Below are 25,050 nucleotides of genomic sequence, written 5' to 3' on the forward strand. Positions count from 1 at the left end.
GACGGCTTTAGAAAATGGTCCACCGGGCGAGTTGGCCGTGCGCGTAGAGGCGCGCGGCTGTGAGCTTGCATCCGGGAGATAGTAGGTTCGAATCCCACTATCGGCAGCCCTGAAAATGGTTTTCCGTGGTTTCCCCATTTTCACACCAGGCAAATGCTGGGGCTGTACCTTAAGGCCACGGCCGCTTCCCTCCAACTCCTAGGCCTTTCCTATCCCATCGTCGCCATAAGACCTATCTGTGTCGGTGCGACGTAAAGCCCCTAGCAAGAAAATGGTCCAGAAATAAAACGTGTGGCAATAGCAGATTTTTCAACTTCCTCATTAGTTATCACTCCACTGTGTTAACCTCGTAAAATAGTTTCTGTGATTACCATCAATTTCGAGTTTTTAACTGGTAGGGGTAGCCTCACTCTTCTTAGATGATAATGGCGTGTGGCCTCAGGTGAAGCCTGGTGTAGGTCTTTTTGATTTGACACCTGCAGGTGACCTGCGCGTCTTAATGAGGATGAAATGATGATGATGAAGACGGCACATACACCCAGTCCCCGTGCCAGGGCAATTAACCAATTATGGTTAAAATTCCCGACCCTGCCGGGAATCTAATCCGGGACCCCTGTGACCAAAGGCAAGCACGCTAACCATGCAACCATGGAGCCGGACACTCTTCTTACAGAACCAGGTATATTTCTCACTGGAATGAACCTTCCTAAGAACATTTATGTTTCTTTTGATTTTCTCATAAAATTCCCTGCAGGTCAAGCTGTAGTTTAATTTTCACCGCAAGAACTTCAACATCTATAGGAAGAACATCCATTGCTGTTTCGAGACAATTGTGCACTGTATGGGTAGCACAACCAATACCCGAAAGTTATCTGTCAAATTCATTATTCAGCTGATGGTACACATTTTTTCCACCTCTTCTTTTCACTGCCCCAAAGTTTGTGTTTTCAAAAACGGATATTCTTTCCGAAGCTCATTCGTAAACTTACAACTCCATTTCGGCATTTTGTAAAGAAAGTAGGAACACTAGCACAAGAGAAAGACAACATTCGCCAAACAACAGAGGAAACAACAACCAAGTGGCGGGTTACTTGCGTCATTACATTATGTTTTCGCGTAACTAAATACGTATATGCCGTCTTGATTGTTAGTAGTGCACATGGAACAACACATAATCATATAGATTTTAGTTCGTCGGTGTTAAAGGTGAACGTGTTACGAAAATACATCAACACCACAAGATCACGTACGAAGAATGAAACAGTGTGAATTATTTTCGAGCTAAACCGGGACGGATGGTAACCCTACGTAAAGCCATTTGTACACAAGATTGGACCATTTTCATTTTGGACAACAATGCACGAGAAATCATCTGCCTTTACTTCCTGAAAGAGATAGGTACCTACAATATAAAATATTTTAGTTTTTATTTAACTCAATGTAAGCGTATGGCTGTCAATATATTCGATGAATAAAAATTAACAATTTTAGGCTGATGTTTTTTATATAATCAACTACCATATGATTTCTGGCTCCCTTGTGTTTGTATTTCTGAGCCTGAGGCGACCTAAAACAGGGTTAACGTTAGCTGGAGTAGATAACCCAACAGAAAGTTAGTTCAGGTATCTTGGTACAGTTATCCAACAAGATGGTGGATTGGAGGAGGAAATAAAGAGCAGGATACGGTCGGAATGGTTCAACTGGAGAAATGCATCGAATGTACTGTGCGACAAGAAGATACCAGAAAAATTGAAAGGGAAATGTACAAAAGGCCGTAGTGAGACCAGCGATGCTATGTAGTGCAGGAACTTGGCAGATAACAAGGAGATGGGTGGAAAAACTGAAAGTGGCAGAAATGCGATTGCTGAGGTGGGTGAGTGGACATACAAGGTTGGACAAATTGAGAAATGACGTGGTTAGGAGAAATCTTAACGTGGTGCAAGTTTCTGAGAGTCAGAGAAGCCATGCTGAGAGAAGAGATCAAGATTATGTGCGGACTAAGAGGATTGATTTGCTTCCACCAGGAAAAAGAGTCGAGGACGATCCAGAAGGCGATGGATGGACAGCATTCAAGAAAGCGTGAAACAGCAGGGGCCTGTGAAGGAAATGGTTCAGGACAGAATATGCGAATATTCGTATCAGCGACCTCACACAAGTAGGATTAAATGATGATGAAAGAAGAAGAAAGACATGGTTGTATTTCTGAATCGTGTTTTTTCACCGAGCGAGTTGGGGGAGATTGTGGGTTCTAACACCACTGTCGGCATCCCTTGAGACAGTTTTCCATGACTTCCCATTTTCACACGTGGCAAATGCTGGAGCTGTACCTAAAGGCAACGGTCGCTTCCTTCACAATCTTATCCCTGTCCTGTCCCTGTTCAGGTCGCCAGAAGACCTATCTGTGTTGGTACGACGAAAATAAATAGAAAAGAAACATTTTTTCAACCGAATAATACGTATTTTTATAATTTTCATTGCGATGTTAATCTGCCCACGAGACAAGTTGTCATAAACTTAATCTTAACCCTCTCATAACAAGTTGGATACACGGATTCTGTGGACCCCATTTTATTGAAAAAGCGATGACTTGCTCGCATTCAGTGGCCTTGAAAAACCCTTACAAGAGTCCTGCAAGAGTATCAATTGATCGTAGAGGGAAGAGAGAATAGAATTAATGACTGGTAAAAGATGCGACAAATATTTAACTTGTCTGGGATTTGTGATGATGCCCCGTTGTGCAGTTCAAGGATTAAGTTTGTAAGAACATACAACGTCATGTGAGAACCCTTTGAGCGAAAGCTCGTGCTCTTATAATGTAACGAAAATATTTTTAACCACAATCCTTACCCAACTTTTTACAGTTGAAACCCTCGTGACTTATTCGTGATACAGTTTTCAACATTGATCTGGTTTCTCATTTCAGATAGCAGGACAGCAGGCTACTTTCATTATCTGGTATAAGAACGATGCGTCAGCACATGTCTTAGAATGGCATCGGTATTTTGCCAGTAGAATAGAGTAGGGAACCAGGCATGCATGCTTACAATCTTGATCGCAGCTCTTAAGAACAATAATTACGAGCGTAGATTACGTTCTGGGAATACTGAAGTCAACGTCACTTTAGTCAAATATTTATTCGCGGTTTTTGGTCATCACTGAATACATTTGTATCTTGATTGTTGGATAGCAGATTATTTGACCCCGACTTGGAAATTAGAGGCCGAATAGAAACTGCAAGATCAGCATTCAAGAAAATGACGTTATTGTGTGATAACGCCTTAGATTTCAAACTTAAAGCGTGTGGTTAAATGGTACGTTTGGTGTGCTCTACTCTATGGGCCTGAAGCTTAGGCATTAAAACAGGCTACCATCAAACGACTAAAGTTCTAGAACTGTGGCTGCGTAGAAATAATGCTCCGAGTCTCGTGGGTTGAACATGCCACTAAAGAACAGGTATTACAGGGAGCAAACTGCAGAAGAGACCTGCTGTCCACCATTCAAAAATAAATTGTAAAATGCCCGTGTGCTTATTCTGAAAGGCAAATCTGAAGGGCGCAGATGTGTAGGCAGGAGGCGAAGGTCATGCCTAAAGCCCTAAGAATATTGAAGACTGGACGGGCATAAATATGAAGCTTTGGGGAACTGTATCGTGTTGTTAACTATCGAAGTGTCCATACTGAAGAAGAAGAAGAAGAAGAAGGAGGAGGGGAAGAAGAATGCATTCACGGAGTGACGTAAGGCGATTTTGAATGATTATGGTAGTTTACATTATACTGGCTTCATTTGCATAATAAAACTTGTTTTGGCTTTATTCATTAACAATGATTTCATCACAAGCATCGCTGTCGGTTTGGTTGTTATTACGTTTGTATGTACTGACGAAGTTGTACATTGACTTGAGTGAAAGTTGAGTTCAGGCTATTACGTACTCCCTTCGGAGCTAAATCCATCATGTTTCTTTCCACTTGTTATCCTTGTGCTGCTATGTTCGTGTCTCAAGTGGCGACCTCCTGTGGGTGGAGGCGGTAGAATACATCCACGGAATCCCCCATCCGTCATAAGAGGCGACTGAGAACGGGGACAAGGGACTCAACTTGGATCGTGGGTTGGTGACCACATTTCCCGTCGCTGAGTCTGCCATTGCTTTCACTTACTTGTGCCAGACTCCTCACTTTAATCTTTGTTATCTGACCTCCCTTGGTCACTCTTCCGACCCCGACGGTATTAGATTTGCGAGGCCCTTCGTCACCCTCTCCTTTTGCCAATACCTTCATTCTTCGAAGTGTTGAACTTCCATTTTCATTCTGATTAGGGTCAATAGAGGATGGTTGCCAAGTTATACTTTCTTTTAAAACAATAATCACCATCACAATCACTTCTCAAAAGGCGGGGAGCAGTAGACCTGCAGTTGGAGTTATGGAGGATCAAAACGCATGCTTTGCGCGTGTTTTCTCTGCTTCATTGTCTTCAGATACCTCAATGGTCTTGGTACAAGGGTGTAGCTACTTTCGAAACTATGTACCATTATCTTCTTATCATTAACAACTAAATGCCCACATTGTTAATTAAATCGTGGTAAACACATCTATCTGAATAAATAACTTATATTTACTTACACATATCTTAAGTACTGATACAGCAATTCGTATTTGTGTTGAGCACATTTCCGGATGGAAAACACTTTTGTAGCACATCTCTTAATTATGACTTGGCTCTTTATTTTGAACTGCCTGCTGAAATTTGATAGCGCTATATAATGCATTTCATTAGTAGTGCTCCTATATTATTAAACAAAATAAACTTCAGCTTATACTAGTACTTAAACCCTCATAAGAAGAACCCAATAGTTTTTCGGTTTACTGTTTCACTCATGGACGATCGTCGAAAGAGGAGAACATGTCATTTCTTCAAGGCTTAGCTGGAGTTCTTTTGAGAACAACTTTGTCCCCTTTTACTTGGAATCAATTGCTTTTAGGATTTGTTACAGGGAATAGAATACAATTACCGTAATTGGTTGTAATTTTATCTAGTGAATAACACTAATTACTTTTAGTTTTATTTATTGCATAGCCCTATTTGCTTATTTTGGACCAATATTTTTATATAATTGTTTCAGGGTATCTGACGTTTGATTAAGACATCGCGCCGCTAACTCTAACGTGATAGTGATTTTCAGTTATTTTGTTATCTCTTAAAAACATATATTGCATCTGTTGAGTTCTCCCCTCGAAGGTTTACTGGATCTTCACAGTTCCACTATTAGATCGTGTCAAGTACGTATATGCCGAAAATATGTTTAAAAAGTAATATAATGTTCTTAATTAGATGGCAGCTCAACAGGCAAAGCTATAAAACAACAATAATATTACCGAGCTGAGTAACTCAGACGATAGAGCGCTGGCTTCTGAGCCCATCTTGGCAGGTTCGATCCTGGCTCAGTCCGGTGGTATAGTATGTTCTCAAATACGGCAAATCTACCAACGCGTAAAATAACTGAGAGGCAAAATTCCGACACCTCGGAGTCTCCTAAGACCCTAGTTGAAGACTACCACAGTATAAAAACATTAATTTTGAACCAATTTTGGAGTCTTCAAGCCATAAAAATTTAAATCTAAGATACATACATACATACATTATCATTATAGACTGTTATGCCTTTCAGCGTTCAGTCTGCAAGCCTCTGTGAATTTACTAAACGTCGCCACAATTCTCGATTTGCAACTAGTGTTGTGGCCTCATTTAGTTCTATACCTCTTATCTTTAAATCGTTAGAAACAGAGTCTAACCATCGTCGTCTTGGTCTACCTGTACTTCTCTTACCCTCCATAGCAGAGTCCATTATTCTCCTAGGTAACCTATCCTCCTCCATTCGCCTCACATGACCCCACCACCGAAGCCGGTTTATGCGTACAGCTTCATCCATCGAGTTCATTCCTAAATTAGCCTTTATCTCCTCATTCCGAGTACCCTCCTGCCATTGTTCCCACCTGTTTGTACCAGCAATCATTCTTGCTACTTTCATGTCTGTTACTTCTAACTTATGAATAAGATATCCTGAGTCCACCCAGCTTTCGCTCCCGTAAAGCAAAGTTGGTCTGAAAACAGACCTATGTAAAGATAGTTTCGTCTGGGAGCTGACTTCCTTCTTACAGAATACAGTCGATCGCAGCTGCGAGCTCACTGCATTAGCTTTACGGCATCTTGATTCAATCTCACTTACTATATTACCATCCTGGGAGAACACACAACCTAAATACTTGAAATTATCGACCTGTTCTAGCTTTGTATCACCAATCTGACATTCAATTCTGTTGAATTTCTTACCTACTGACATCAATTTAGTCTTCGAGAGGCTAATTTTCATACCATACTCATTGCACCTATTTTCAAGTTCCATGTTATTAGACTGTTGGCTTTCGGCACAATCTGCCATTAAGACCAAGTCGTCAGCATAGGCCAGACTGCTTACTACATTTCCACCTAATTGAATCCCTCCCTGCCATTTTATACCTTTCAGCAGATGATCCCTGTAAACTACAAACAGCAAAGGTGAAAGATTACAGCCTTGTCTAACCCCTGTAAGTACCCTGAACCAAGAACTCATTCTGCCATCAATTCTCACTGAAGCCCAATTGTCAACATAAATGCCTTTGATTGCTTTTAATAATCTGCCTTTAATTCCATAGTCCCCCAGTATGGCGAACATCTTTTCCCTCGGTACCCTGTCATATGCTTTCTCTAGATCTACGAAACATAAACACAACTGCCTATTCCTCTCGTAGCATTTTTCAATTACCTGGCGCATACTGAAAATCTGATCCTGACAGCCTCTCTGTGGTCTGAAACCACACTGGTTTTCATCCAACTTCCTTTCAACGACTGATCGCACCCTCCCTTCCAAGATGCCGGTGAATACTTTGCCTGGTATACTAATCCTTTGCCTGGTATACTAATCAGTGAGATTCCTCGATAGTTGTTGCAATCCTTCCTGTTCCCTTGCTTATAGATAGGGGCAATTACTGCTTTTGCCCAATCTGAAGGTACCTTACCAACACTCCACGCTAATTTTACTACTCTATGAAGCCATTTCATCCCTGCCTTCCCACTATACTTCACCATTTCAGGTCTAATTTCATCTATTCCTGCTGCCTTATGACAATGGAGTTTATTTACCATCCTTTCCACTTCCTCAAGCATAATTTCACCAACATCATTTTCCTCCTCCCCTTGAGCTTCGCTGTTCACAACACCACCAGGATGATTTCCTTTTACATTGAGAAGATGTTCAAAATATTCCCTCCACCTCTTCAGTGATTCCCTGGGATCTATTATGAGTTCACCTGAATTACTCAAAACACTGTTCATTTCCTTTTTCCCTCCCTTCCTAAGATTCTTTATTACTGTCCAGAAAGGTTTCCCTGCTGCTTGACCTAGCCTTTCCAGGTTGTTACCAAAATCTTCCCATGACTTATTTTTGGATTCAACAATTATTTGTTTCGCTCTGTTTCTTTCATCTACATACAACTCCCTATCTGCCTCGGCCCTTGTTTGGAGCCATTTCTTATAAGCCTTCTTTTTACGTTTACAAGCTGCTCTCACTTCATCATTCCACCAAGATGTTCGCCTTTTCCCATCTTTACACACAGTTATTCCAAGGCATTCCCTGACTGTTTCTACTACAGCATCCCTGTATGCCACCCATTCACTTTCTATATCCTGAACCTGCTTAATGTCTACTGTTCGACACTTCTCACTAATCATATCCATGTACTTCAGTCTAATTTCCTCGTCCTGGAGATTTTCTACCCTTGTTCGTTTGCAGACAGATTTCACTTTCTCTACCCTAGGCCTAGAGATACTTAGTTCACTACAGATCCGATAGTGGTCTGTATCATCGAAAAATCCCCGTAAAACTCGTACATTCCTAACAGATTTCCTGAATTCAAAGTCTGTTAAGATCTATTATGGATCTGGTACCCCTAGCCTCCCACGTGTAGCGGTGAATAGCCTTATGCTTGAAGAATGTATTCGTAACAGCTAAACCCATATTAGCACAGAAGTCCAGCAAACGCTTCCCATTCCCATTAGCTTCCATATCTTCCCCACATTTACCAATCACCCTTTCGTATCCTTCAGTTCTATTCCCAACTCTCGCATTGAAATCGCCCATTAACACTATTCTATCCTTGCTGTTTACCCTGACTACGATGTCACTCAATGCTTCATAAAACTTGTCAACTTCATCCTCATCTGCACCCTCACATAGTGAATACACGGAGACAATTCTAGTCCTAATTCCTCCAACTGACAAATCTACCCACATCATTCGCTCATTTACGTGCCTAACAGAAACTATGTTCCGTGCAATGGTATTCCTGATAAAGAGCCCTACCCCAGACTCTGCCCTTCCCTTTCTAACACCCGTCAAGTACACTTTATAATCTCCTATCTCTTCCTCGTTATCTCCCCTTACCCGAATATCACTTACTCCTAGCACATCCAGATTCATCCTCTTTGCTGACTCAGCCAGTTCTACTTTCTTTCTTCCATAAGCCCCATTAATATTGATAGCTCCCCATCGAATTCCATTTCGTTTGCCAAGTAGTTTCCAAGGAGTCCCTCGCCTGTCAAATGGGAGTGGGGCTCCGTTACTCCCATAGGTCCGAGGCTTGCTTAAAATGTTCTGAGCTCGGTCGATTCATGAAGCAGGATGCTGCCCTACTTGCACATAGTCCATGTGAGGATCTCTCCTCTAACGGGTTATGGACCACCGGTGGATTGTATAGTCCTAGCCGCCTGAGCACAAGGAGGGCCAGAACTCAGAATATGTCCGAGATGCCCACTCCCATTCCATAGCAACTGGTATCCCGACTCTCAGGACCACTTACTAGGCCACTCAGCCGTTGCCCATGGTTCACGACCTAGGACGTGACTACAGTAACCCACAAACATGAACCACTAAATCTAAGATATACATTGTAAATAAAATAGAATGTACTATCTCGAGTGCTGAACAACAGACTTCATATGATATAGCCTACTTAAGAAAATGTAAAAATAATTCGAAATAGTTGTTCAAGAACCAACAGCTGTCACTTTCTCATTGCAGTTATAGACAAAGAGGTGACTAATCTGAGTCAGAGAGGGAATACTTTTTCAATGGTCGATTTAGATATCTGACCTATTCCAGTTTCAGATTAGTATTATGTCAGTGACGAAATCATACTACCTAGGCTATATGTTTTGCTTATCTGTGCTGTGGATAAACTCGGCTATAAGCAGGCTGGAAAGAAAGTTCAGTTGAAAAGCAACTCTCGGCTGTGCTGCTGAATGACAAGTGGGATTGTTTCTCCTTTCTCTCGTCGTCGGAGTTAAAAGAGAGGCTCTTGGAAGTTTCAGTTGTTTGTGAATAGAATAAATAAAGCCTTACTTTTGTAGTTGGTCGTCTGGCGCGCTTGTGTATACACAGTGACGCAAGTCGGGAGCGGTGGTGACCTTGTTCTCAGCCCGTGCTGTGCGGACTGTTACTCGCTGTGTTCTTCAATGCCTTGAAAGATAATCCTGACGAAAATATCCTGTTTTCTTATTTTTTGGGACCGGGCGAGTTGGCCGTGCAGTTGGGGCCGCGCAGCTGTGAGCTTGCATCCGGGGGATAGTGCGTTCGAACCCCACTATCGACAGCCCTGAAGATGGTTTTCCGTGGTTTCCCATTTTCACACCAGGCAAATGCTTGGGCTGTACCTCAATTAAGTCCACGACCGCTTTCTTTCCATTCTTAAGCCTTTCCTATCCCATCGTCGCCATAAAACCTATCTGTGTCGTAAAGCAAGTTGCTGTATTTTTTGGGACACTTCTCAAAGCTCATAATTGATCCTCAGCACTAAGCGGTGTACCATTGATCAAAATTCGACTACTGAATAGATTTATCCTTCTGAGGCTATTACATTGTTGTGAATTACCCAGTTTCTTCCTCTTCCCACCACCTTCATTTTGAAACTTTTGTAACATTCGGGATGAGGAGGGAAAAAATGCGCAATTTCAACATTTGGTAAACATAAATACGGCCGAGTGTTGCCATATAGTTCAGCACACTGTAGTTTTGCTAGGATGGATTAGAGAAAGCCTAGGACCCAAGACAGGTAGGGCAGGTTTTTGTTACACTTCCTGGAGCAGCAAAAGTGTATTGAAAGGCATTCATTCTCAACCCCTAACCTGCCGTAAACTTAAGACTGGTAAGAGTCCCTGTACTCGCCTAACACACTATAGCTGTTCATAAATATTGATCCGGATTTGAACTGAATACTATATCACAGCTGAACTAAAAATTGTAATATTTAGCACAATCGTCGTTTTGTACTAAAACGAAAGTTTGAAACTTACTGAATTTATCACTATCAGGTTGCTTGTTTAAGACCCCGAAGGCAGTATATGGATCTTGGAGACTTGCATTGTGTGCTTCGATGAGATTACCTTATTTTGCATGAATATTTCAGCGCAACCTGACGGTTATTCATGCTTATACAGTACATTGCATTTCAGGAACATGGTTTGGTAAGATTCAGTTTACAGGATGACCTCGCATTCTGTTGACTGCTACATAACATTTTTTATATCATTACGGTCTCGGCTATCGTTACAGACATTTTGATTTGACGCCGTTTAAGCTGTCTGCGTGTCAATTTCATCGTATTGTGTTATTCTGCTGGATTCTGACTCGCTACTGAAGTCCCATCGCCGTGCGCGTGGTACCTGTCCAACGCACCGCCATATCGTGCAGTGTCCCTGTACTATGAGTGTCATGCTTCCCAAGACGTGTACGCTTATTATATGGTAGCACCGTGCAAATGTGAGGAAAAAAATAGTTGCCACGTTTTATGCCCTAACTCTCGTACCTCACTGTCGTCGAAAACTATCTGGGTTAGTGCGACGTTAAATCACTAACAATAATAAAAATAAAGTGTATTTAAATAGAGTGCTAACACTTCTTAAAATCTCACTGAAGGCAGACTGTAAGTAATGTTACTCTCCTATGCATACCATTTTGAGGTCCCTCGTATTTGCACTGCATTTACTGCCAAAGCACACACTTCCATAATTCGCCTACTAATAGCGCAAGTTGCAGCGATAGCAACCTTTTCATTTATTTTTAGCGTGTTAAAATGTCATGAAATCGAGTGTCCTACGGCGGTTTAAGTATGGTAAAGAGGCACCGAGTAGGAAGGCAATGTACCACTGGTATGAAAAATGAATACAAAGTAAACATGCCTGCAAGAGAGAAGTGCCCGACGCTATGTGAGCTACGATAACGTGGACAAGTCGGAGAGATAAGCCTATTCACAAACAGCCCGAAGAAGTGGGTACGGGGACACAGCACGCTAAATGCTGGTAATGACCGTGTAGACGGTTTTGAGCATGAAACAAACTATGGATTCATACGAACTGAAGTACACCAGCCTCATGTTGGTAGATTTACTGGCACGTAAAAGAGTTCCTGCGGGACAAAATTCCAGCACCTCGGTGATTCCTGAAACGTAAAAGTAGTTAGTGAAAAGATGAACTAGGTACATTATTATTATTATTATTAGTAGTAGTAGTAGTATTGTAAATCATCCTAATTACTGGAATTATTTCCGTGCAGATTATTAATTGCTCTGTTCGAATCGATTGTGCTGTAGTTCAGATGTCTGATTAATTTTATTTTCTTTGTGTTCCTCGCAGTTGGTATGCATTCACTTCCTACCAGCCATTTTCAACATATGTATTTTGGATTATATGTTGTTTTTCCTCAGTATGAGCTCTTAGAGCACCCGAGGGCTAGGAACTTCCCATCTTTAAGGACTGATGATTACTGTTATGAATTGGAGAGGGGGAATGGGGAGTTTAAATTGTGCAAGGTAGACCTGACTTCCAGTCTCGCATTTTACTTGTGTGCATTAGAAGGGATTATCCTCGGACATGAGTTATCGCTGCTGTATATTCATTATTGAATTGGCTTCTGAGTTCGTCTGTACGATTCGCAGGTCAGATGTTAAATAAAAGTAATAGATCTGCAGCACGATGAGGACAGATGCATTGTTCTGCACTACACGAGTGTTGTCCTAGATATTATACATTTATGCAGAATTTGTTGCCAACCTGTTCCGATATTCCTTATATTGATAGTATTAACATTTGTTCATTTTCGTTGTTTCAGGATCAGCCTTGTGCTGGAGTGTCTTGTGTGTACGTGAACGTTTTTCTCCTCGTTTCTTCACTTGTTCAAAATGGTAAGTGACATTCTTGCACTATTATGTGATATTTTGGCCACTAAGTTCAAATATTTCGGTATATTACACCGTCCATTTTGTATTCTCAGTTTTTTTCTAATTTGCTTTATTCGCAGAGCTTTCCGATCACAAAGTTTTGTTTCAAAATGTTTATAATATACACAGACATGCTTGCCCACGCAATTTAAGCTGGACTCTCCCGATTTTTATCCTTTCTCGCACTCTTTGATCGCTTAGACCGGTCTCGCAGTTTTGAGAACAATCTTGCATTGTTTAAACAATTGTGCGCTTCTCCTTGTTCTGACAATAGCCGGAGAGATTAAATTGATTTTCAGTGGGTATTGGTAGGGCAGGCATAAGCTGTAAATTGGTGTACTCATCCGGAGGTGATGCAGCTCTTTTCAGGCACACCCCCAATGGAAATGAGTTGAATGTACCTATTTAACCACATACCAATCCCCCTGCTAATCATACGTTCCTGGCAGTACCGGTAATCAAACTCGGGCCCCCTCAAGACGGAGGTGGACGGTAGGGCATATGCAGTCAGCTGATGGTGTTCTTAAATGTGACCAATTCTATTAGGTGATGTTTGCCCTTCTATCTATTCCATATAACAATGCTGACTGTGAGACGATCGATTTTTATCACATTTACAAAGAGAAGAACACAATTAATTCAGATACCACTAACACTTTCTGAAAAGGGCTTTGAAAATCTTTCAACCTCGAAATCTGTTCAGCAAGGCAAGTGTTTTGTGCAGCAGTTTAGGTTACCGTTTTTGAAGAAGGCTCAAGTCAGATTCCGTATTGAACAGCTATCAGCACCAGCCACATAGCATTTAGCAAATTGAAGGATTAGGAATCTTGTATTCTAAAACTCAGATATGCGCAGTGTGTTAGTATTTATAGATGACAGAAAACATTATTACGATGTGTTAAATATTCGTGAGTTGATACAAGCTATTTAAATGGTGCATCGTAATAGGCCTACGTCATTATACGTTGTAAAAATATCCTGATTTGTAATTTTTGAACGTTGGTACGGGTAAGGATACTTCCTGATAGATTCGTTATTATTATTATTATTATTATTATTATTATTATTATTATTATTATTATTATTATTGTTGTGAAATGCCACAAATACATTGTTTTTAATCACAGTGAGTTTTAATGTATTTTCAATTCAATTCATTGCGTGTAAGCCTCGGTCGCAGGATCTCTCGCCCTTCATTTGAGAGAAGGGTAATTTCAAGATTCACGCATTTTGAAAAAAGCGCTATTTATTCTCGTGACCATGTCCCGGGACTTACAATTTTACATAGTGTATGGACTACAAACGTGCGAATTCCAACAGATCTCTGTGTTGGTACATCCGACATGCCGAGATTTGATCCCGCTCCTTTGAATATAGTAGGCGAATGTCCCAGACAAAAGAACCCACAGCAAGCCAGTTTTCTCATAACCAAAGATATTAATGTGTGTCGGCTGAACCATAGCGCTATTGGTAGAAAGTTAGCTTCGAAGTCACTGTGATTTCTAGCTTGTAAATAGTTTCTTTTGATCACCTTTATTTGTACAGTGATAATTGACATTTTTTAACGTTTCACTGATTGAGGTTTCGACGTCGCTGGGGTAGGGAAGGTCTTGGGGTTAGAAGGTAGCGGCCTCAGCCTCGGTATTTACCTAATTTGAAAATGGTAAATCACAGAGAGCCATCTTATGGCTGCTGATTGTGGGGTTCGAACCCATCATTTCTCGAAAGCAAACTTAGACAACTCAATTCGTGTAGCCAACTCTCGGTTGAATGCAGTGCTATAATAAAGGAATTATCACCCAAAATTATAGCATTTCTTCTCTTGCTCGTGTTATTATGGAGCAGAACCGGTTTTCTTGTATTTTGCACATTCATTGTATCGAAGATTTAAAACAATGACTAGTCTATAAGCTCGAATTTTACTATTTTCGTTATGGTACTAAGTCCTTGCGATTAATTATTGAGCGGGAAATGATAGGTACACCAGCTACCGCTAGAAATAGCGTGCAGCATTTCATAACAGCCTCATTATAAAACAACACGAAATGTGGAATTTTCCAACGTGAAGAACGATCAGAAAGTACTGCAAATAGATACCTTACGTTGGTAATGTAGTAGTAACAGTATTATGGATATACCCTGTATGTGCTTTACGATAGAACTTACTCATTTAAATTAAGTCTGCTCACCTTCTTGCTTTATTAGAGCCACACTTACGACTGAGTCAAATACAGTATATTTTCTCTATTCTGTAGCGACTGATTTAATTTCGAAAATCTTACGGATAACTTTTCGTAGAACTTTCTTCGTATATTTCAAGTGAGTGCTTGAACATTCTTTGACCTATTGATCGGCAGAAATGTCATTTTATTAATGTAGACTAAATGCGTCGTTATAAATGCAGTCATCATCATAAATGTAATACTAACGTGCAACATATTCTCGATGGGTTTCCATTTCTGAAAAAATGCCTTAAAACTTCCAGCACTTAGAATAGCGAAATAAGTAAGTAGGAAAATGTTGTTATTGTGGCAGTTAGCGTAAACATACCCGATAAGTGACGTAGCTTGAAGGTCAGTAGTCTACCGACTGCCTCAGAAGGGAAATTTCCGTACTGACTTAGAGATTAATGTATTTTAACGAACTCCCAAGATGAAATCGTGACCTACATTGTTAAATGTTCTGTCTCCGTAGTGTGTCACCATCTGTGTGGCGGTAGCCTCTTCGTTCTGCGGCCTGCATGTTTGTGTACATTGATTCAGTTTAATAATATTGTTCTCTTTAATTTTCATTTTTTTTTTTTAGAAAAACTTGATTGTGTGCTATTCTGTGTCAGTCGGCGAACCCAAATATCTTGGGTCAGATAGATAAATTAAAAATGAAGATCACGTTTGGCATTTATCCTTCCCCTTTTTGGGAAACATTAGTTCGAGTCTTTGATTGCTGTTCACTTCATTATTTCAAGTACAGGAATAACGTTCTTCCCAGTCATATTTTATGTTTATTGCAAAATGCGTGTACTGTACTTCAATAACACTGGTTATCTCAAAGATTTTACGTACATGTTAAAGAATCTGAGCTGTGAAGTACGGTGCCGACCGTCCCTTACATTTATCAACGACGAAATGCAAGTTACCGCATAGCCATCTCGCTAGGTAGGTGGTAGTAGGTAGTTGTAAGAGAGATCTGAAACACAGGAACGGAATATGTTCGGCCTGAAATATCATAAATAGTTGGTGAAGTGGGTTAAAATCGTACTCTCGGCCACCTTAAAAGTGGTTTCCCGTGGTCTTCCACATCAGTTCCGTCTTTTCAGTACCTGCAGGTGATCTGGCTAGAAGTCATCGTGGCTTTCCAAGGTTCTTAATATTCTTTGTGTGACATGGTTAAGAATTAATTTCATTAGCATACCTGTCTCTTTCATGATACACTGCATCAGCAGCAAGTTGCTTTGCCTCATCGCTCTTTCATGAATATAATATAAAGCGTTCTGTTTTGCTATGTTGCGATGGACTAGAATTATTAATTACATCATAACTTTGTAGAATTTTTTAGTGAATGTTTAGTCTCAACAGTAGAACAGTAATGACGTATGACCTCCGGGGAGGCCTGGTGTAGGTCTTTCTAGTTCACGTCCATGGGTGACCTGCGCGTCTGTGATTATGGGGCCCTACCTCAAATGAAACCTAATATTGAAGATGCTACACACGGTGTCCCCTAGCCAGAGGAAATAACCAATGCATCTCTGACCCTGCCAGGAATCGAACGCGTAACCCCTTGGACCAAAGGCCGGACAGTCTCGACAATATGGATATTCAGATTGTAGACTCTCAGGACCTGACTTATCTGAGAGTTCACTGTCGCTGGTCTTGGTAAAATAGGCGAAACTCTTGAACTAGCGTGTTCAAGCACTTCTGGATCACTACTGTTACATTAGACGAAGAGTTACTCTATCATGGATATCTGTAAATGATTGAGCTTATGTTGCAGATATCAGAGATGATGGTGATTGTTGTTTTAAATGAAAGGAACAGAGGAATTGTCAGCCTTTCTAAACACCACTAAATGGAAGAATTCCTTTGAGGAATGACTAAAGGTTAAAGATGCCAAGGAAACTTAGGCCTATTATCGTCGAGCCCGGAAGAGAACATAAGTTGGCTCAGGAAGGTTGTTTAGACATTAAAAAAACCTGGTTCCTATTATCGTCGGGCCCGGAAGAGAACGTAAGTTGGCTCAGGAAGGTTGTTTAGACATAAAAGAAACCTGGTTCAATTAGGTGGAAGCAGTTTGGTTGTCAACGCTCACTGACTGAAGAGGAGATAATCTATAATTCGTCATTTATGCCTAGTATACATGTTGGCACCTAAAAGCTTGTTAGCTGTGTTAGCTGTCCGCCCTACAGTCACCTTTTTCTGCCTCTCTGCTTTTTACTCAGTCAAAATTCCTGATTTTCGCATTCTGCAACCAAGATCGTACTAAATTCTTCTTCTTCCTCTTCTTATTTATAATTATTTATTTGCTTTATTTGTTTACTTTCATCACACTTCAGTATTCCAGTAGGGCCTAAGTAACTATCCTAATGTTCTTACTTCTAAACAAATTAAATATTGAATAATGAAGTACAAAATTATCTTCCTTATCTGGTTAGGTAGAGTTTAATGCCTCTCTACTGCATTTGTTTGCCATATTTTTGCTTCTTGTAAGATACAGGCCATCGTCTGGGTCCATATAAATAATTTCAAGCCGTCTGTGTGACGCAGCTTATTACGTCCTCGACTCTCGTGACAATTTTTGCGGGGTCGAATCCTGGTTCCATTAATCAGCGTTTAAAGCTATTTAAATACAAGGAACCTGTAGCTGTAAATATACTGGCGAGTTAAGGGATCTTTTCCAAAACAGATTACAATAGTAACTTGGTATTATCGGCTATTCAGCCTGCCCCACTCGAGAGATTCTTTTCCTTGGGATTTGCCCTTCCACGGATTTTATAACTGTGGCATAGTCCATAATATGTTTTAGTAGAATAGAGTAATGGAAATCATGTCATCTATATTGAAGTTACTTTTCCGTTGTTCTGACACATAGCAAGCGAGGCCTTGGACTGTTTGTGTTAAACATCCTGTTAAATTGCTAATGAGCGTATTGCTTATGGTAAGACCTTCTTACTTAATAGATTGACATGTCTCACGCTCTATACGGAAATCCTGTACGACTTTGAAATTGTAGTGCCATTACTCAGCTGTGATGTGCATAGGAATATTGTTTACATTACTATTCACATCGACGGTATGATTGATACTCTCGATCACTTTCGACTTCTTGTCGAGTTTGTTACCATCACTCACTGTCACTCGTCTCTGTTAAACTTAGATACACCTGCAGAACTAGGTCGAGTTCTAGCTTCTTAAAATGCCTCATCGTCTCGCCGAGACAAAGAAAGAAAGAAAAAGAAAGAAAGAAAGAAAGAAAGAAAGAAAGAAGTTATGAAGAGAATGGAAAAATGGGCGAATGTAAAATATTCCTTTCCTGTATGCAGTTAGGCCTATAGACCTACAATGGTTCTTCTTGCTTTATGAACTTGCAGTTCGAAGTAGACTAATTTGTGCCCATGACAACAGTATTTCGTTTATTTTTGGAATATGAGGTACTCGTATTTGTGTGCGTTCTTTTTTAAAAATAATATTGCATTCTCAGAATCTCAGCGTAGCGATTGCAGGATATGGTGATCCTGGTGTCCAGCTTTTTCAACGAATGTCAAGTGTTAACATTGCTGTTAAGTAGTCTGGACTGATGACCTAATAGCAATAACATAGAGAACTTATCCGTTCGTCAAACGTTTATTCAGGCCTCGTCGTCTGCTGTGCTTACAACTAGAGTCCGGATTTTGATGTAGGCAAATGAAATAATTTTTAATTAATTTACATCTGTCTGGAAATTTCAACATTTTGGAAAATTAAGCTACTAAGGTCCAGATCCAGATAGTATGTGCAAACTGTACTGTCTCTCCTGGTGTGCGCGACATCAAGCTTGTTACTTTCACTTTTCAAAATCTCAGTCTCACTCATGGTTTTGACAAAATGAAAGGAAGCGAGGTATGAGCAATGCCATTCCTTATTCAATTCAAATCAATTCAAATCAAATCAAATCAAATCAAATCAAATCAAATCAAATCAAATCACATCACATCAAAATCTCTTTATTTGCAAATGAGGTGTCTACCTCGGTGGCAAATGGTACACTAAAATACATTATTGTGAAGCACTAAATTTTAAATTAACAAGAGAAGAAGAAACTTTTTCTAGAATACAATAATATACAATTTACGCTAACAATTTTTTTCTATTAAACAAACAGATCATCCTTAATAAATTTATATTGTTTACAAAATTCTACTTATAATATCTCCTATACTTACAAACATAGTCAACTCATATACAGTATATGGAATTACTTCAAATAAAACTATGCAACTGGTATAAGATAAAAAAAATACATTGCATTTTTTTTACCCATTTTGGAACCTAAGTAGCATAACGACCTGCTGCGTCTTAACCAGAGCCCCTTTTGCCACCACTTTTCAGAGTTCCTGAAGGGCCTTCACACCTACCCTAGCGGTCCCAGGTCCCTCGAAGTCCCCACTGTACTTCACCCCTACAGGCAGTCCCCTACTTTGGCTGTCCAAACTTCATGGATCAGGGGATGAAATTAATTTTTTTCACACACATTTTTTATTTACAATAGCCTGCACTGGTCGAATGCCCTCTAAGATTTCATTTATTTTCCCTGTTGCCGTTTATTCTCTTCTTGAATATCTGTACAGATTTTGGAAAAGGATCAAACACTACCCCTGGTAAACTGTTCCACTCCTTCACGCCCTTCCCAATGAATGAAAATTTACCCCAATCGCTTCTGCTAAAATTCTTTCTAATTTTATACTTGTGGTCAATTCTGCCGATATTATTATTATTTTCCAACTGAAGCCTCTCACGGATTTCTCCCCATGCTTCTTCTCCTGTATAGGCTCTATATAATCCTATAAGTCTAGTTTTCTCCCTTCTCTTACTTAAAGTTTCCCACCCAAGTTCCTTTAACATTTCTGATACACTACTCTTTCTCCTGAAATCCCCTGTTACAAATCTTGCTGCTTTCCTCTGCACACTATCTATTTCTTTTATTAGGTATTCTTGGTGAGGATCCCAAACACGGTTTGCATATTCCAATAATGGATGAACCATACTTAAGTAATTGTTTTCTTTTAATTCTTTGTTGCATCCTTTAAATAGCCTCATTATGACATGTAACGATCTGTATGCTTTCCCAACAATGTCATCCCCATGACCCTTCCAGTGCAAATTACTTTCAAATCTCACACCTAAGTATTTGCACTTGCCATCTTTTGGGATAACTAACTCATCCAAAGTATATTCAAATTCAGTTTTAAAACTCCTGTTTGTGAATGTTGTAACAGTTGATTTGCCTCCATTAACTTTCATATTATTTTTTTCAACCCATTGTTGGATACTCTCAGGGTCCCTTTGTAATTCTGAACAATCCTCAATGTTATTTATTTCCCTATAAACAATTATATCATCTGCATACAATCTTATTTTTGACTAGCTGATGTAGCCGTGCTTCGCTACGGGATTCTCAGAAAGACTGACTTTGTGGTTTTCCTAACTGAAATCAACATAGGTCATTACAAAAACGTAAGTATGAATGTAGCGATTAAAAGCAATGCTATCATATAAAATATTCGATCAAATGGAAAGCCGCACGTTTTATCACTTTTAACGAACAGTGCTGCGGTTAGATTGCGGTGCCAATCTAATAGTCCAAAGTTCCAGAGCTGGGATGACCAGGCCGCAGATTGCCATGAACACTCATCTGCCATTATTCCGCTAAATATGCACATTGTTCATTCCAATCAGTGCCTCAGAGTAGGGATTGAATAGCCTGAATGCTATGATGATCCAGTGTGTTACGTACCAGTAGTATCAGAAAATTTATAAACCAGGGGAATGTCATGCTAAAGAAGAAAGTTATCTAACTCCCCAGCTACTTCCCATCAATATTCAGGCAGGCTGTTACACTCTGTACGACTGGGCGAGTTGACCGTGTGGTTAGCGGTGCGCAGCTGTGAGCTTGCATCCGAGAGATAGTGGATTCGAACCCCATTGTCGGCAGCGCTGAAGATGGCATTCCGTTGTTTCCCACTTTCACACCAGTCAAATGCTGGGCCTGTACCTTAATTAAGGCCTAAGGCACTCCTAGCCCTTTCCTATCCCATCGTCGCAGTAAAACCTATCTATGTCGGTGCGACGTAAATCAAATAAAAAATACTCTGTACGCAGCAGTAATCCTATCTACGGGAGATGAGGGGCAACAGAAGACACAAAGCACATCACGACAAACAATGTCAATGTAATGTTATTGTTGATCAATGTTATGAGCTTTCTATATTGTAGGCCTACACATTTAGTTTTCTTTCGACTCTGTGATTTGTAAAATATTTTATACCGTAAACTGTAGTTTCTTATTCTCCGACTTTACATACCGATTTTCATTAAATACTGTTTACATATTTTCTCGTTACTCGGCGCTGATATGGACCTAGTAACAAAAATCCAAATTCATAAATATCTTTGTGATCATAGCCAGTACGGTAACAATGTATAAGACATGAATAAGAGGAAATTTAATACTATATAACCTTAGTTATGTAGCATTCATCGATTACACCTCTAATAAGAAATATTTGAGGATAACATTTTAGGCCTTCCCCTAAACTACCATTTCACTCAGCGTGAATAAAATAATTTACAGCCTAGACTATAGCGACTTATTTCCTGACTTTGCATACCGATTTTCGTCAAGATAGGACTACTAATAACAATATTTGAGAATTAAATTTTAGGCCTTCCCCTAAACTACCATTTTTCTCAGCGTGAATATAGTTGTTGGCAGCCTAGATTGTAGCAATTTATTCCCCAACTTTGCATACCCAGTTTCTTAAAAATTCGACCACTAATAACATAAACAGTTGAGAATTCAATTTTAGGCCTTCCCCTAAACTACTTTTTCACTCAGCGTGAGTAAAATGATTTATAGCGTAGATTGTAGAGGCTCATCCCCCGTCTTCACATACCGATTTTCATTAGACCACTAATAACAAAAATAGTCGAGAATTCAATTTTAGGCCTTCCCCTAAACTAGCATTTTACTCAGCGTGAGTAAACTGATTTATAGCCTAGATTGTACAGGCTCGTCCCCCGACTTCACATACCGATTTTCATTAAATTCTCTTCAACCGTTTTCTCGTGATGCGTTTACATACATACATACATACATACATACATACATACATACATACATACATACATACATACATACATACATACATACATACATACATACATACTGCACCCGCCCCCTACCTAACTGGCACCGGCATGAGATCTACAGGGTCGCTGACAGGTCAAGAAGAAAGAAATAAATAGGCGCTGAACTAAAGTAAGCTTAGAGGCGTACAAGGGAGGAGAAGCGGGCATATAACTAAAAATGAGAACAACTTCGAATTAAAATATTTAACTCACAAACCGGTTTATTGAACCTTAATGATAATGGGAAATGATGCATTAAATAACACTAATGAATTACATTAAAATTTACAAATGCGGTTGTAGGTTGTTTGTGGACCTCTGTCCGTTATACGTGATAGAAACGAGTACGTTATCGCGAAGCGATGTATCGTGACATATAGCGAATGGAAATTTTATCATAACACTGAGGCTATATTATCGCTAACACATAAAACTAACATGCGTCCGACAACACGTCTGAGCAATCCCTATTCTAATAAAGACCTAGATTTCCCAATGAAATGACAAAAAAATGAAAATACACACATATGATACAACACCTGGGATCGAACCGGCCCTCGCTATTCTAGGCATCGTCGAGCTGATGGACAGAACCACCACTGACCTTATGTACAACCACACATGACATAAAAACACATACATGGTACATGATATGCAAGAAAAATACGTCAAAGGCACTTGATCTTCCTTCTGACACTGTAGGCCTCTAATGCCTACGTTGAGCATCGAACTGACAACCTCTTGCGATGAAGGCAGGGTCCTGTAATCCCTATCTAATTATACTCGTACGATAAACAACGATTCATTGGCAAACACTACCATTACCGGCCGGGTCGCTTGCTAATTATTACGCTGCTCTGCTGTGTTAGGTAAGTCACATTATTTCTCCCGTTGAAAGAAACCAACTTCTCTTTTAACAGCCACGTCCTTCCTTCCTCCGCTTACGGGACATTCAAACAAAAAAAGAAAACACACTGGGCCAAGGCCAGACGGTGGTTCACCCTCCCCTAAGGGTCGACACCCACATTAACAGGCGTAACATTCCCTTTTAAAAGGAAACTGTAACACATCACTCGGACGTACTTCCACAATAAACTGCGGTCTTAAAATGACTCGCGCAAATCACCTTGAATTCAACACCTTTACCCAACAGTATCATATCATCTCACATCGCGACTCCCGTATTATAATGGTAATCTTTGACCGATCGTTATTATTGTATTATTATTATTATTATTATTCCTGCCGTCCTACATAGCTTACCCGCTACATTCCATATACATGGTCATCGTGTGGAATCTATTCAGCAATTACAACACACTTAAGCACTCGCGCAGCAATCAGCATCTGATTACTGACTGCTAATTAATCGATGGTCGGCATATGGCTACATTTTCGTCACACGGCAATACATTAATTAATTGATTACTATCCACGCGAATGGATGTTTGACACACGCTTTAGGATCATTTCTTGATAAATTTTATCACATAATCAATTCATCTCATCACTCCCTATCTAAATATTTCAAAGGGTGGAATTTGAGGTTGTCACTTTGGCCACTGAGTCTCGTAGTGACGTGCCTTGCGTACAGTAGTACTTACCATTTTACATACCATACACTTATCAAATTAATGAATACTCTAATAACTACTCTCACTGCACTCCCATAAACTAATTATTACTGGTCTTCTGACGCTCGTAAACAAACAGAATCTCCCAAGAAAGAAATAAATGAATGAATCTCTATCCCATGCAAGGCTAAAGTATTATATTCCCTTAATTATTTACACTCGATTACTCAGACCTGTAGTCGGTTTCCTAAGCTAAGACTTAATTACTACGCGCCCATTCCGGCCCTCTATTTCAACAGGACTACATCTTTTAATCTCTTATAGCGTCAGTTTACAATAAATATTCCCATCCCTTCTATGCATGCCAGATATTAGAACTTTGTACTCATCTCTATCACATGATGATGCCTTCGTCAACTCGGGAAGTCCATCCTGAGTTTACTCCTCCTCCATGGGCACCACGGTGATGACTTCCATTACCATTCCATCTTGAAGTTGATGAGCCATTGTTTTTTTTTTGCTAGGGGCTTTACGTCGCACCGACACAGATAGGTCTTATGGCGACGATGGGATAGGAAAGGCCTAGGAGTTGGAAGGAAGCGGCCGTGGCCTTAATTAAGGTACAGCCCCAGCATTTGCCTGGTGTGAAAATGGGAAACCACGGAAAACCATCTTCAGGGCTGCCGATAGTGGGATTCGAACCTACTATCTCCCGGATGCAAGCTCACAGCCGCGCGCCTCTACGCGCACGGCCAACTCGCCCGGTGAGCCATTGTTTGATGATGTTGGAGCCGCTAGCACTTAATCCTGTACAGACACAACGTCACTGTTTAATTCACACTCCGGTTAACAGCGTTCAATGTGAACGTCCGGTCACGATCTCCTATGCGACTACGTAAGATTATTATATTATAGTAATCATAATAATATGACTTTTCACGTCACGGTTTTCCAAAAAGTTAACACTGGCGTCACAGAGATCAAACTAAACACTGTTTATGCAAATTGTATTATTTCACTTAAAATAGGAATTAATTTCACTTGAACAAAGACCTAACGAGGGCTTAACGGAGCATAGCTTCGCCGTCGATAAGCCGCAAACCCGGACTGACGCTTGTCCCTTCCGGCAGTAGTTTTTACTAGGGAGCGATACCCCTTCCACTAATTTGCGTAGCGCCTATTCCCGGCGTACTCGAGGTAAAATAGTACGGGTGATCGGTGACCAATATCTAGTTGGTGCGATTGAGACATAACCACTCAATTATCCTTCGGTGAATCTCTTTAAATTAATTAAAATATGTTCTGCTTCCCCTACCACACGGGGTGAAGTCCCGATCTCGAGGAGCTGTCGTGAGACTAAACAGATGGCCTCAGTACTTTTCCACGCAGAAACAACACAGTATTCTTTCTTCGGCTGAAAGTTATCACGGAAGAGGACATTAAACACTCTAAATAAATGTCCCAGTAACATTTATCCCTTTTAAATCGGGAGATGAGCCCCTAATTCGAGTTTTATTAATTTTCTACCTCGTAGGTAATTAAGTTGGCCAGTCCGATTCCAAGATGGCTCCTATATTCCGTTTCGAAAAAGTTAGTTTCCCCTCATTCAGTGAGTCTTGAGGAGGGATGTCTTCTCTCGAGTGATGTCACAGGGAATCCCCATTCGTAACCCCTCCCGGGTCTAAGTTGGCTTGGCTTCATCTGCGGGGCCCCCGCTACACAAAGGATAATACTGCGCAATAAGTCGCAGACAAAGAAATCTTGTAGAATAATTTTAAAATACACAATTTATCT

General features: G+C 40.2%; 1 protein-coding gene across 2 annotated transcripts in view; it reads left to right on the forward strand.

Moving 5' to 3' along the window:
- Positions 1-25,050, forward strand: part of LOC136857915 (E3 ubiquitin-protein ligase RNF144B) — a 295,359-nt gene that overhangs the window by 126,137 nt on the left and 144,172 nt on the right. For both annotated transcript variants that reach the window (XM_068225335.1, XM_067136979.2), the window contains exon 2: positions 12,194-12,266. The gene's annotated coding sequence lies outside the window, so the exon portion shown is untranslated. The remainder of the gene's footprint in view (positions 1-12,193; positions 12,267-25,050) is intronic.

This window comes from Anabrus simplex, chromosome 1, assembly GCF_040414725.1.
Source record: "Anabrus simplex isolate iqAnaSimp1 chromosome 1, ASM4041472v1, whole genome shotgun sequence".
Classification (NCBI taxonomy): Eukaryota; Metazoa; Arthropoda; class Insecta; order Orthoptera; family Tettigoniidae; genus Anabrus; species Anabrus simplex.